This window comes from Lissotriton helveticus, chromosome 3_1 (genome assembly GCF_964261635.1).
Source record: "Lissotriton helveticus chromosome 3_1, aLisHel1.1, whole genome shotgun sequence".
In the NCBI taxonomy this organism is placed as follows: Eukaryota; Metazoa; Chordata; class Amphibia; order Caudata; family Salamandridae; genus Lissotriton; species Lissotriton helveticus.
The window spans coordinates 986,952,621-986,966,990 of NC_136061.1; positions in this window are offsets into that span (position 1 = coordinate 986,952,621).

The window sequence follows — 14,370 nt, forward strand, 5'->3', positions numbered from 1 at the left end:
CAACCGAAAGGTCCGGGGAGCCAGACACAGGGACAGAGATGAAGGGAACCTCCGGCTCAACGAATCCGCCACCACGGTGTCCACACCCCGAATGTGCTGAGCAGATAGGGCCAGAAGATTCTTCTCCGACTAGTCCGAAATGGAGCAGGCCACCAGATTCAGGGAACAACTGCGGGTCCCGCCCTGGTGATTGATGTAGGCCACAGACACTGTGTTGTCCGATCTCACCAGGACATTGCAACCCCTCAGATGAAGATGGAAAAAGCGGAGATCCCGCTCCACTGCAGACAATTCCCTCCAGTTGGAGGACCTGCGAGACTCCGACGGGAGCCAACGAGCCTGCACAGCCCAATGATCCAGAGTCGCCCCCCATCCGGAAGTGCTGGCATCCGTAGTCACAACCAGAGGAGGAGGCAGACGGAACAGCATCCCCACGGAAAGGTGGGAAGGATCCAGCCACCATTGGAGAGCAGACACAATGTCCAGAGACACGGGCACAGGAACCGCATAATCCAGGACAGGAAAGGGGACCCACCGCTGCACATGCCACAGTAGAAGGCGCAGATGAACCCTGGCCCAGGGCACGGTGAAGACAGAAGCAGCCATGTGGCCCTGAACTTCCAGCCACTGAAGGAGTGGAGCCGAGGCTTGTGACAACAACAACCTCAGCAACGACTGAAGGCGACGAATCCGGGCGTCCAGCAGGAACACCCTGCCCAACACAGAATCGAACACAGCTCCGATGAAGTCCCTCCGGGTGGCAGGCTCTAGGTGGCACTTCGGCAAGTTGATCAGGAACCCGTGGTCCCTGAGCGTAGTCATGGTCAAGAGAAGGTGGCGAGACATGACCTCCAGCGACAGAGCCTAAACCATCCAGTCGTCTAGATACGGGAACACAGACACCCCCAGGAGATGGAGATGGGCCACCAAGGGAGCCACCACCTTGGTGAACACTCTGGGGGCGGACCGAAGACCAAAGGGAAGGACGCAGAACTGCCAGTGCTGCCCCTCCAGGCAGAAGCGCAGGAAACGCTGATCCCTCACAGCCACCGGGACGTGCAGATACTCATCTTGGAGGTCCAGAGTGGAGAACACCCAACCAAACTGGATCAGCGGAATAATCCTCTGGAGAGTCTCCATCTTGAACGGGATCTTCTTCACGAACAAGTTCAGACTCCGAAGGTTGATGACCACCCGGAAGCCCCCCGTGATCTTCGGCACCACAAAGACGATGGAGTAGACACCCAACCCCGCTCCGCCATCGGAACAGGGACAACCGCAGGCTTGCTGACAAAAGAACGGGCATCCTGCGGAGAAGGCGTCATCACCATCCTGGGGGGGGCCAAGAACTCGAACCGGTAGCCCCTCGACAAGACATCCAGCACCCATCTGTCCGAGGTCGTCAAGCGCCAAGCAGGAAGGAACCTGCGAAGTCTCCCACCAACCAGAGGCAGACCACCAGCGCAAACGTCCCCCAGGGTGGCATAGTCAGGAACGCTGCGGACCAGACCCGGTACCCCTCCCAGACTTCTTCGGAAACTTCCGGGAAAAAGATCTGCCAGTGCCATGCTGACTCCGAAAGGAGGACTGCTGAAACCTGGAAGGCTGGAGGAAAGACCTGGCACCAGAGAAGGAGGAACCCCCTCGGGGCGGAAGATCACGAAAGGACAAAGAATGCTTGCGCTCCTTGAAGACCTTGTGCAGCTTCTCCTCCAGTGAGTCACCAAACAGATGGGCACCAGTGAAAGGCAGCCTCAAAGCCATGGAACGCTGGGCTGCGTCCGTCTTGCAATCCCGCAGCAACAGGTTACGACGGGCAGCAAAAGAGGAACCACAGGACATAGCAGAAGCCCTCACAGAATCAAAGGCGATGTCCGACAGGAATTCCGCCTGGCGCTCCATAGTCTCCAGCAACTCCGGACAGCTGGCACCCTCCTGCATTGATGAAAACAGGGACTTGAAATCGGTCAGCAAAGACTGGGCAACATACGCCCCATAAATGCCAGTACGAATAGCCAGGTGAGAAGCGGCATAAGATTTCTTCAGGGCAGAATCCACCTTCTTGTCCACACCGTCCTTCAGAATGTTATCATCCGCCATGGAAAGGACGACCCACAAGACTGGCCACAACAGAGTCCACAGGAACGGAATCAGGCAAAGAGTCCGCCATATCCTGCAAGGGATAAAGCTTGGACATAAACCTGGGCATGGAAATATGATCCGGGTCCTTCCACTCCTTCAGCAGGACATCAGAAACCAAGGGGTGCACCGGCAAGGAAAAAGCAACAGGCTTCCTAAACTGCAGTAAGAGAGAATCCTGAGAGGAACTAGGTGCAGAATCATCTGGGAACCCCATATTAACCCGCACATAGGAAAGGACGTCAGGCAAGAGATCCCTGGAAATGTACTTTCCCTGAAGCTCAACAGCAGCCAGAGAAGATTCAGCAGACTCAGCAGAGGAGGAAATGTCAGAACAAAGAGTAGCAGAACCAGAAAGACCAGCAGCATTCTCCTTGTTCGCCTTCATATCGGAAAGAGTCTCCAGGATAAGGCGCTTAATCCGGTCATCATCACCCTTCCTGGCATGCTTCACAGGAGGAGGCGAGGAGTCCCCACTGGAATCAGGGGAAGAGGGAGGCACAGGGGAGGAATGCTTCCTCTTGCGATGATGCTTGCCCATAACTAATACACCCAAGCACAAAGCAGGAACAATGAATGCAACTGCAAAGAGAAAACACCACCACCCAGAGGACACATATATAAATGTAGGGCACACCCCAATCAACCCCCCATAGAGAGGGCCGTCATAGGCTAGAAATGGCCAAAAACAACCAGCACAGCCGAAAAAAACAACCAGGGAGGCAAGCCCCCCGACCCCCCAGCCAACCAGCAACCCAGGGCAGAGGAAAGGGGAGGGACGGGTAAATAAAACCCCTGCTAAACAGCCGGCGCGGTAACCACTGCCATCCGCCAGCGACAAACGAGGCAGAGCAGCGCCGCCGCCGGTACCAGAGAGAACCAAGGACCAGTGGTAGCGCCGCGAGACCCACACATGACCGTCATGGGTAGGGAGTAGGCAGCCGCCTTCCATGCGGCCAGGACAAAACCGTCAAGGATCGGAGCGCCCGGAGCCTACCAGGGCGTCCGCCCACACCGGCGTCTGAATCGGAAACGAAAATGCGCATGCGTGCAAACTCTGACACCGGCCCGGGCGAGACCCACAGCACCACAGAGGAAGCCCGGCCGGAACCCAGAACAGAGAGGGAGCCGGCGTGCAGCAATACCGCCGGCCCCCCTCCCCCTCCCGAGAGGCTAAAAACCTGCCGAACAAGACACTCGGGCCCCCACATCCATAGAGAGGCCCAGGCGCAACCGGGGTAAAAACACACACGGAAAGGAGCCGACACAGCAGTCAAGCGCTCACAGCCCCTACCTGCCCGAAACTGAAATCCCAGAATCCACGAAACAGGACTACAGCAGCAGGAACAGTCAACTGGGCATGAAGAGAAAACAGGAAGACCCAAGAAGCCAAGCAGCCCAGGACTCCTGAACCCAGGAGGAGACAGGGAAGCCCAGCAGAGCCACTCCAAGGGATCCCGCGACGGTCCATGGGAGCCCCCCAGAGCCCAGCAGAGGAGTATCCACAGGACAAAGATGCAGGTAAGTGCCCGGCACTCACCCCAGCATCTCCCATCGAGTAATCCACCGACAGGAAACAAAACAGGATGTGCTTCTGGTGGTTGGGTCTGATATAGCACCTGGCAGGAGGGGGGTGGAGCCTAAAAGCGTTTCCTGTTTTGTTTCCTGTCTGTGGAATAGCTCATGAGTGATGACTGGGTCGAGGAAGAGGGACGTAGAGGTAATGGCTGTTTCCCCTCTGCAACACTCAATTTAATTCTACAACACTTGATGCCACTCCACTCTCCCACACACCACTCCACTCTATGTTATGTTATGTTATGTTAAGGGGCATTTTTAAAGCGCTCTGTCACCGTGGGTTTCCTGGCGCTAGTCTGACACTGAGAGGGAAAAAGGATTAACCAGAGTGTGGGAAAAGCCAGGTTTTTAGGGATTTACGAAATTGGGTTAGTGAATTTGAGAATTTGAGTGAGGGGGGAAGAGAGTTCCAGAGTGTGGGGGCAAGGAGAGCAAATCTCCGGCCACCCATTCTGCAAAGTTTAAAAGAGGGAACAACCAAGAGGCGAAGGGTAGAAGATCTGAGATTCCGAGAGGGGCAATAGGGACTGATGAGGGATTTCAGAAAGGCAGGGCAAGTGCCAGTGAGGGATTTGAAAGTAAGGCAGCCAATTTTAAAGGCTGCCCTGGAGGAAATAGGAAGCCAGTGGAGTTTAGCAAGAAAGGGTTTGGCTGATTGCCATTTCGGAATCCCGCAGGCTAGTCTCGCCGCTTGGTTCTGGACGATCTGGAGTCTAGCGAGAAGGCCTGTAGGCAGCCCATGATAAAGGGAGTTGGAGAAATCCAAACGGGAGAGGACAAGGGCCATGATGACTAAAACCAGGGCTTCGGGCGTCAGAAGGTACGCCACCTTTCTGATCCTGCGCAGCTGGTACATGCAGGTGGAGACCACCGACCCTATTTGGGGTTTGAGAGATAATTCGGAGTCAATGATGACCCCGAGACTCTTTACTGAAGCCACGGGGGAAGGAGGAGCACCGAGGTCTCCCGGCCAGAAATGCGGGCCCCAGTGAATAGAGCTCTTGCCGGGAAGAAGGAGTTCCGTCTTCCCGGGATTGAGTTTGAGCTGGTTCTGGCTCATCCACTGGAGGATATGAGTCATGGCCGCCTGGAAATTAGAGACAGCAGAAGAAGAGTCAAGAGGAAAGATGAGTTGCAGGTCGTCAGCGTAATTGAATACGGTGACGTCCCACTGCCTCAGAGAAAAGAGAAGAGGTTGAAGATATAGATTAAAGAGAAGAGGGGATAAGGAAGAGCCCTGGGGGACCCCGCAGAGTGAACACTCCCTGGAAGACCTGAAAGTACCCAGGCTAAGAGTCTGAGACCTCCCGGACAGGAAGGATTTGACCCACGTCAACGCCAGGCCCTGGATGCCGGCCTGTTCGACACGGTGGAGTAAGATGTTATGATCCACCGTGTCGAAGGCGGCCGACAGATCTAAAAGAACCAGGGCCTGGGAGGTGCCCCTGTCCACGCCAGCTCGGAGAGCGTCCAGTACGGCCAGGATGACTACCTCCGTGGAGTGGCCGGGTCTAAAACCGGCCTGGTTGCCCTCGAGGAAGCTGGAGCTCTCAATGAACTGCGAGAGACAAGTGGTGACGTGGGCTTCCAGGATTTTGGCGAAGAAGGGCAGAAGAGAAATAGGCCGATAATTCGCCAGGACCGTGGGGTCCGCTCCCGGTTTCTTCAGTAAAGGCACTAGAACAGCTGCCTTGAAGGAGTTAGGTACATGACATGCCATTTCACTCTATGCCACTCCACTCTACGCCCCTCTACTCTAAAATAATTTACGACACTCCGCTATATGGCACTAGGGGTGGGCAGAGCTTACGAAGCAGCACTACGTGGAATTTGGCAGAGTTGCATAAAAGCTCTGTGGAATTCCATGGAGTTCCACTAATGGGTGGAGCTGCTCCACTGGCCTATCCCTAACCTTTACTTCGTCTCATCAAGCCTCATATTTCGTGCCTTTCCACTTCTCACCTTCTCTATCGCTCACTTGTCTGCCCTGCCTCCCCTCTGATCTTCTGTATGTATACTTGAATGCATGAAGGCATCCCAGCATATCGATAGTTCACCTCAGAGCTGAAAATGTTACTTCCTGCCTTCCCGATCACGCTGCTCAATGTCCTGACACCAGCTGGCAAGCTGGAGAACACATCCTGACATAAGCCACGTCCCTGGCCCCAGCCCAGCATCCACAGAGGCTGAGTCAGAGGGCTGTGTGATGTACGGTAATCAGTGACACTAGGTAGCCGACTGTATTGCACCAAAGTGGTTGGTGTGCAGCCTACCACCTATCATGGCGACCTTAGTAATCAAACGTATTCTTATACCGCAATCACATTTGGGTGCTTGCCTCCATGCATAGGTCTGCAAGATGAAGTCTCTGCATGCTAGGAAACTTTACATCCAAGGGTGCGCATAAGTGATTGAGTATTTTTTGGATACTGGGTGCAGTCTTGGGCTTTGTTGGCGCGCGGTGATTGGACGAGATTACAGACAATTGAAACACTAGACCGCATGTTCCAGGTGCATTCATTTTCAGATCAGATCAGAACAGACTACTATCTTGATACTAAATGCAGAGCAATATAAACGCACTTGCTGCTTTCTATAAACTAGTGGTGGGTGTCGGTAAACTCCGCTATGCGGCGTAAAACTCCCAAATTCCGCTCTCCAAGCAGAGTGCGAAGTGACAAAAACTCTGTGAACTCCACAGAGCGAGCGGAGTTTACCGCCCACCCCTCTAAGGCCCATCACTCAACTCTACTATACGACACGCCACTCCACTCTATGCCAATCACTTTATGTGATATGCCACTCTACTCTATGCCCTTCCAATCTAAGACACTCTACAATATGCTGCTGTATGACACGTCTCCCCACTCAATTATACAACACGCCCCTCCACTTAATGCCACTACACTGTCTATGATATGCCACTCAACTCTACACCACTCCACTCTATGCCCCTCCAATCTAGGATTCTATGAAATGTCACTCTGCTCTACTACAAAAAAACGCCACTCTACTATACGCCACTCCATCTTACAACACTCTATTCCACTCTTAGACCATGTAGGCGATGGCACTTTACTCCACTCTATGCCACTCCACTCTGTAACACTCTTTCCTACTGTATGACATGTCACTCTACTCTATGAAATGCTACTCCACTCCATGCTCCTCCACGATAAGACACTCTTTGGCATGCCACTGTAGGACACGTCACTTCACTCTACTATTCAATACACCACTCCACTGTGCTCTATGACACACAACTCCACTTTAATCCACTCCACTTTAAACAACTCCATGATACTCTACTCCGTTCTACGACACTCAACGCTCCTCCACTATGACACTGTACTCCACTCTACACAAGTCATTCTATGCCACTCCATACCACTTTATTCCACTCTACTCTATGACACACAACTCCATTGTACTCCACTTCTGTACTCTGCGCCACTACATTCTATGTCACACCACTCTAGAATACTCTTTGCCACTCCTCTCTACCAGACTCCATGATACTCTACTCCACTGTACACCACTCCACTACACAGCACTCTACTGCACTCTATTCTATTCCAGGGTACTCCATTCTACCACACTCTACAACACTCCACTCTACAACACTGTCTTCCACCCTTTTTTTACGATCCTCCATTCTACAACACTGTCCTCCACTCTTTTCTACAGCAGTCCCATCTCCACTACTCCACTCTACGACACTCCACTCAACTTTATGCCACTTCACTCTGCGAGAGTGTAGTCGACTATGAATAAATAAGATATTACTGTTGTAGCCTATTATAAACTTACCATCTCGTATGAAGCTACCATAAGGCACATGCTTAACTTACCTTAATAGTGATACAAGCTCTATATCTTTTTAAATATTCGGTTAATTTCCCAATAAAATCTTAACAGAAAACAGTAGAACAGCAAAGGAAAAAAAGGCTGATGGGGAGGATACTGTTGAGCCATGACAAGTTCCCGGTTTATGGTCAGATCCCTCTCGCTGGCAACAGTCACAGTACGGCACAGGAGATAGTATGTGGCAATACTGACATACTGCTCTATAATTGCTCGATTCTACAACACCGCAATACCAGGAGAAGATATTGATGATGTGACAGATGCCGCAGGCGGTGGTGGAAGCCCTGACTACGCTGAATAAGTTGAAGGTGCTGCAGTAGCCGAACAAATAGCCACTGCTGATGTTCCTGTTACTGCCTCTTCCATTTCCTTCTGACACCTTCTTTTGGCCAGTGCCAACCTCGTTAAAATGCATTGCCTGCAGGTGTTTCCTCATTCCCGTCGTACCAAATGAGTACTTTTTGATGTTGCCACTGGAAGTCACCTTGTTGCATAGGTTGCATGTTACCAATTTGGAATTCAACTTTTTCCCACGAGGTGACAATGAAAGAAGCTCCCTTAGTTTCTTCCTGCGCTCCACCTCCAGATCCTACACTTACACCTTCCGCTCCACCACTTCTTAGTACAGGATGTTATTGTTTTGGCATTTCTGTTTTGCAAAACATCAAAAGTGGCTTGTAAAGACAAGATTTTTCCTTTGGCAAAGGGTAGAATTTTCACCTTTGAAGAAAGGTTGTTTAACAAAAGCGAAAGCACTGCAGTAGTATCTCGTACCGGCCACTATACTCCACTCTGTTACATGATACTCCTTGACACGAAACAACATGCAATTCCACTCCAGTCCTCTCCACACCATTCCACTCCACTCCACTCTAAAACACGCCACTCCACTCCACTTTATAACACACCACTGCACTCTACAACATGCCATTCCACTCTACGACACTCCACTCTACTAGACTTCGTGCCACTACATTCTGACACACACCAGTCCCTCTTTCACACGCCCCTCTACTCTGACATGCCACTACTTTCTATGTGCTCCACCCTAAGACAATCTATGACATGACATTCTATGACACCCCACTCCAGTCTACTATACTTCACACCAGTCCACTCTATGCCACTCCACTGTCTATGTCATGCCACTCAACTCTACACCACTTCACTCTATGCCCCTCCACTCTAAGGCTCTATGAGACGTCACTCCGCTCTACTATTTAACACGCCACTTCACTGTACACCACTCCACTTTACAGCACTCTGCTCCACTCAACAACACTCCACTCCACTCTACAACATGCCACTCAATTCTATAACACACTACTCCAATCTACGACACGCCACTCTACTCTATAAAATGCCACTCCACTCTGCACCACTTCACTCTATGCCCCACCACTATAAGACACTCTTTGAAATGCTACTGAAAGACATGCCACTTCACTCAACTATACAACATGACACTCCACTCTACACCACTCCACTGTACTAAAACATGCCACTCCACTTTCAGTTAATCCACTCTCCACAACTTTATCATACTCTACTCTGCTCTACAACACTCTAGGCTCTATGACACTCCGCTCCACTCTACTACATTCTACGCAACTCGCTCTATGCTACTCCACACCACTTTACTTCATTCTACTCTAAGACACACTACTTCACTCTGCTCCACTGTACTCAACACCACTGCATTCTTTGCCACTCTGTGCCATTCCACTCTATGTCATTCTTTGCCAGACTACTCTACAGCACTCTACTCCACTTTACGCCACTCCACTTCATAACATCCTACCTGATTCTATTCTAATCCACTCTATTCATCCCTACAACACTCCAATATATGATACCACACTCAATAACACTGTCCTGCACTCTACTCTACGAAACTCCACTCAGCTTTATGCCACTTCACTATACAACAGTGTACTCCACTCGAAATTCAATCAAATAGCATTGTAGTAGTCTATTATAAACTTACCATACAGTATAAAGCCATGATAAGGCACATGTTTAACTTACCTTTTATCTAAAGTTTAATTACAATGCTGTATTTCGGATACCTGAAAACAATATTTCTAATATCGGTGCAAGCCCTTTATTGTATTTGAATATTTGGTTAGTTCTGAAAAGGACTTTTTTTCGTCTCGTTTTTAAAATTTTCTCTGGAAGTATTTTTTTAAAAGGTTAAGATGACCAACCAATAAAAAACACAGAAAACAGTAGAACACCAAAGGGAAGAAAAACTAAAGTTATTGGGGAGGACACTGGTGAGCCACGACAAGCTCCAGGTGTCTTGTCAAATCTTTCTCGCAGGCAACAATCATAGTATGGCACAGGAGACCGTATGTGGCAGAACTGCCACACTGCTCTAGAATGTCTCGGTTCTGTCTCAACAGATGTACTGGTACTGTGGTACCAGGAGAAGGTACTGATGAAGTTACAGATTTAGCAGGTGGTGGTGGGAGTCATGAGGACGCTGAAGAAGTTAGACACTGCAGTAGCTAGAGAAGTTGCCACTGCAGATGTTCATGTTTCAGCCTCTTCCAACACCTTCTGACATCCTATTTCGGCCTGCCAACCTCGTTGAAATCATTGCCTGAAGGTGTTTCCTCATTCCTGTCGTACCAAATGAGTACTTCTATATGTTGCCATGGGAAATCACCTTTTTGCATAGGTTGTATGTTACCAGTTTGGAATTCAACAGAGACAAACTCCCACACAATGGATTCCCTCAGTTTCTTCCTGAGCTCCACCACTTCTTCTTCATCCTCATGTAGGATAGAATGTTGTTGTTCAGCCTTTGCAGACCTGCAACACCTCAAAGCTGGCTTTAAAAGACAAGATTTTCCCTCGGTGATTATTATGGTATCGATACAGTTCACAAACGCAACCTACAGTTTCAATATTAACACATTTACGATTTAAGAGCATAACTAGTCATGATGATACTCTAAATCCGTATTATAAATATATAATAATTATTTGCAGTAAATAGCATTTTAAACATTTATGGAGGTACAGCAAACGTACCGCAGTACCAAAAAAAATATATATATATATATATATATACTCTCCATTCCTGTGTTTACACAATGATAAACAGGCGCTGACACCGTGGGGTCTCAGGAACAAGTTTTATTTTCCCAAGTGCAAAGTTCGACGCGTTTCGACGGATGAAACCGTCTTGTTCACAACAAAGATTTCAGGTAAGTGAGTGCTTTTTAAACCGTTCAAAGTGCTCATTGGCCTGTGTGGCGGTATTATTGTTACCATAGCAACCATTTCTCCATGGCCACTGAAGAGTTACAATTTTACATGCAAAACTTAAAACCGCGCTACACATTGCATTCACATTAGGCACAAGACAATATTAAATTAAATTAAACATATTTGACAACAATTCAATTCCATTATATCAAAGTAGAAACTTTTATCAATTAAGGTTCAACTTGTGAAACTCGTGAATTTTATATATATATATATATATTATATATATCTATATATATATATATATATATATATATATATTAAGGCTTTTCCACTAGGGAAATGAAAACGCACACACTCGTCTGGATAGTTAATTACAGGGGTTTATTTTCTCCCTTAACCCAACGCGTTTCGCTTCTCACGAAGCTTGCTCACGGGATGTTGAGCTAAATTACAAGTCCTTCTTTTAACACTTAGGTGTTGGTCACTTCCTGTGTTTTGTACTGTTGCATTCTGGTTAGTGTAGTATCCACTGCACTTTCTTCACCAGAATGTGTGCATTCTGTGTCCTCTAATTAAATAACAATAGAAAATGCTTTTTTATGAGTTGCGGATGTGATTCTCATTTCTCTTTGGTGAGAATATTTACTGTTTAAATCTCTCTAGTGAGATTTTATGCGATGAATCTCTTTACGTGAGTCCGGTTAATAATTCAAACTCCGTAAAAAAAAATAAAAAAAAATATGCAAGCAGATAAAAGGCTGTGCTATGGGCTTCTCGTTCTCACCGAACTATGCGAACTTAACCATGGGCTGGTTTGAACACCATCTGGCGTGGCACACAACTAACTATCAATGGCGTGAGAAAATTGTTCTATGGCTGCGGTTTATAGACGATTTGTTTTTAATCTGGGATGGCACCACTGAGGAATTTTCCAGGTATTTTGAGAAACTGAATAATACCACTACAAATTTGAAATTTACATGGTAAATAAGTCCTGATTGAGTGAACTTCCTGGATACTGAAATCTATATCTCAAATGGCACTTTACAGACCACACTACATCGGAAAGAAACGGCCACTAACTCGGTCCTACATGGGACCAGTTTCCATAACAACAAACTGAAATGGAGCATCCCCTATGGGGAATTTTTGCGATTAAGGCGAAATTGCTCAGCTGAGGAAGAATTCAAATTACACAGCAACAACACAAGCAAAAGGTTTCAAACAAGAGGGTACCCGAGAAAAGTAGTGGAACACAGTCTACAAAGAGTCTTAATACAAGATCGGAAGGATATTCTCCACAAAGAAAAAGAAGAGAAACAGGAAACAGAGACAATAAGACTGATCACAACCCACAGTGCCGAAAACAACAAGCTAACGAAAATTATACAGAAACACTGGCCCATACTGAAATCAGATCCAACGTTGACTCGAATTCTGGGTGACCATCCCAATATCACGTATAGAAGAACAAAGAATTTGGCAGATCAATTGGTCAACAGCCATTATAAGGAAACACCGAGGAACAACTGGCTCCAACGTGAAGGTTTTTTTCCCTGCAGACACTGCAAAGTGTGCAAAATTGCAATGACAAAGAAAGAGATCCAGGTGAGAAAAGGCACAAACTGGATCATACACCAGCATTTAACTTGTAAGAGCACACATGTAGTGTATCTAATTGAATGTCCGTGCCAGAAAAGATATATTGGGAGTACAACTTTTGAAGCCAAGAAACGAATCTTGGAACATACAAGAGCAACGACGAATAAAGATCACTCCAACGCTGTGGCAAAACACATGGAACAATTCCATAACAGCAATTGGGAACTACTCAAATACTGCGCCATAGAACAGTTACCACTCACAGAAAGGGGAGGAGATCGTCTCAAGAAACTGAGGAGAAAAGAGTCGAAACACATCATTAATGTTAGGACTCTTGAGCCTAGAGGTCTGAACTTGACAGAAGAACTGTATGTACATCTTTAACAAAAACAAGAAATCAGAATTACATGCAACAAATCCCCAAATCTTTGCAAGCAATAGCCCACTAGAGGGCAAGAACCAAGTACGGAGTTTGAATTATTAACCGGACTCACGTAAAGAGATTCATCGCAATAAATCTCACTAGAGAGATTTAAACAGTAAATATTCTCACCAAAGAGAAATGAGAATCACATCCGCAACTCATAAAAAAGCATTTTCTATTGTTCTTTAATTAGAGGACACAGAATGCACACATTCTGGTGAAGAAAGTGCAGTGGATACTACACTAACCAGAATGCATCAGTACAAAACACAGGAAGTGACCAACACCTAAGTGTTAAAAGAAGGACTTGTTATTTAGCTCAACATCCCGTGAGCAAGCTTCGTGAGAAGCGAAACGCGTTGGGTTAAGGGAGAAAATAAACCAGCGAAACCCGAGAAATGCGCATGCGCAGACGGCCGCGCATGCGCATTACTATCTAAGACGGCGGCGCGAATCGCTCGATGACGAGAGGGAGCCCCGGGGACGCGGCGGACAAGGTAAGTGGTTTTTAATCATTTTCTAAAATGTTATTTAAGTATTTAGGGAGGGCTGGAGGCGGGCAACTGGTGGGCAACTTCGTTACGCCCGCGGGGTGGGCGTAGTGTTGCCTGCTACGCCTACTTTGCAAATGGCGGAGTAGGCAACACTACGTCCACTCCATGGGCGTAGCGAAGTGCTACGCCCAGGGTTACATATTAGCCTTTTCTTCAGAGCATAGAGTTATGAACAAAGTGTGGGCGAGAGGTGATATATATATAAAAAGGGTTACCACTGTAATTTCCCTTCGATCCAAGGAAAATAATGACACTGGAGCCGTGGCCTCAATATTCGGTGCGGGTTTAATGAGACACACTGTCCAAGGCGTTTCGGAGTTTAGCGTACTCCTATATATATATATATATATATATATATAAGCTCCAAAGTCGCCCAGCTGGCGAGAATGCACTCTGGCAGCAGGAATTCACCAACAGACTTCACTAGTCATGGAATAGGCTGACGCGATTCGAAATAATTTCCTTAATCATAACTAGGGCTCCCAGTTTTATGGTATTTATTTTTTTAACATTTCCGTCTGTATTTATCCACATTTATTTTTGGGCCATTTTATCTGTATTTATCCATATTTATTTTGTCTTTTGCGTATAAATGAAGTTGAAAACTGTACATTTCCATATTTATTTAACTGATAGACGTGCACTCAAACTTTGAGGTCTGTTGTGTTTTAGCTATTTAAGCTGTCAAATATTACATAACAATACATCCACTGGTAAATACTAGCATTAAACCATAAATGTATGTTGACATATGCTGTTATTTAAATACATTTCATCCTGTTTTTTAATTTCCCATACTGTCCATATGCCCAGCTGTCGACCAATAATTCATCAAAGACAGTATGGAGAGTCACTTAAAAGGAGCAACATTTCTGTATTTATCCACTTTTAAAAATAAATGCAGATAGAAACCACATTGTTTTCTGTCTGTATTTTTCTGTAAAAATCCGTAAAAACAGAAAACAGGGAGCCTTAATCATAACCTTG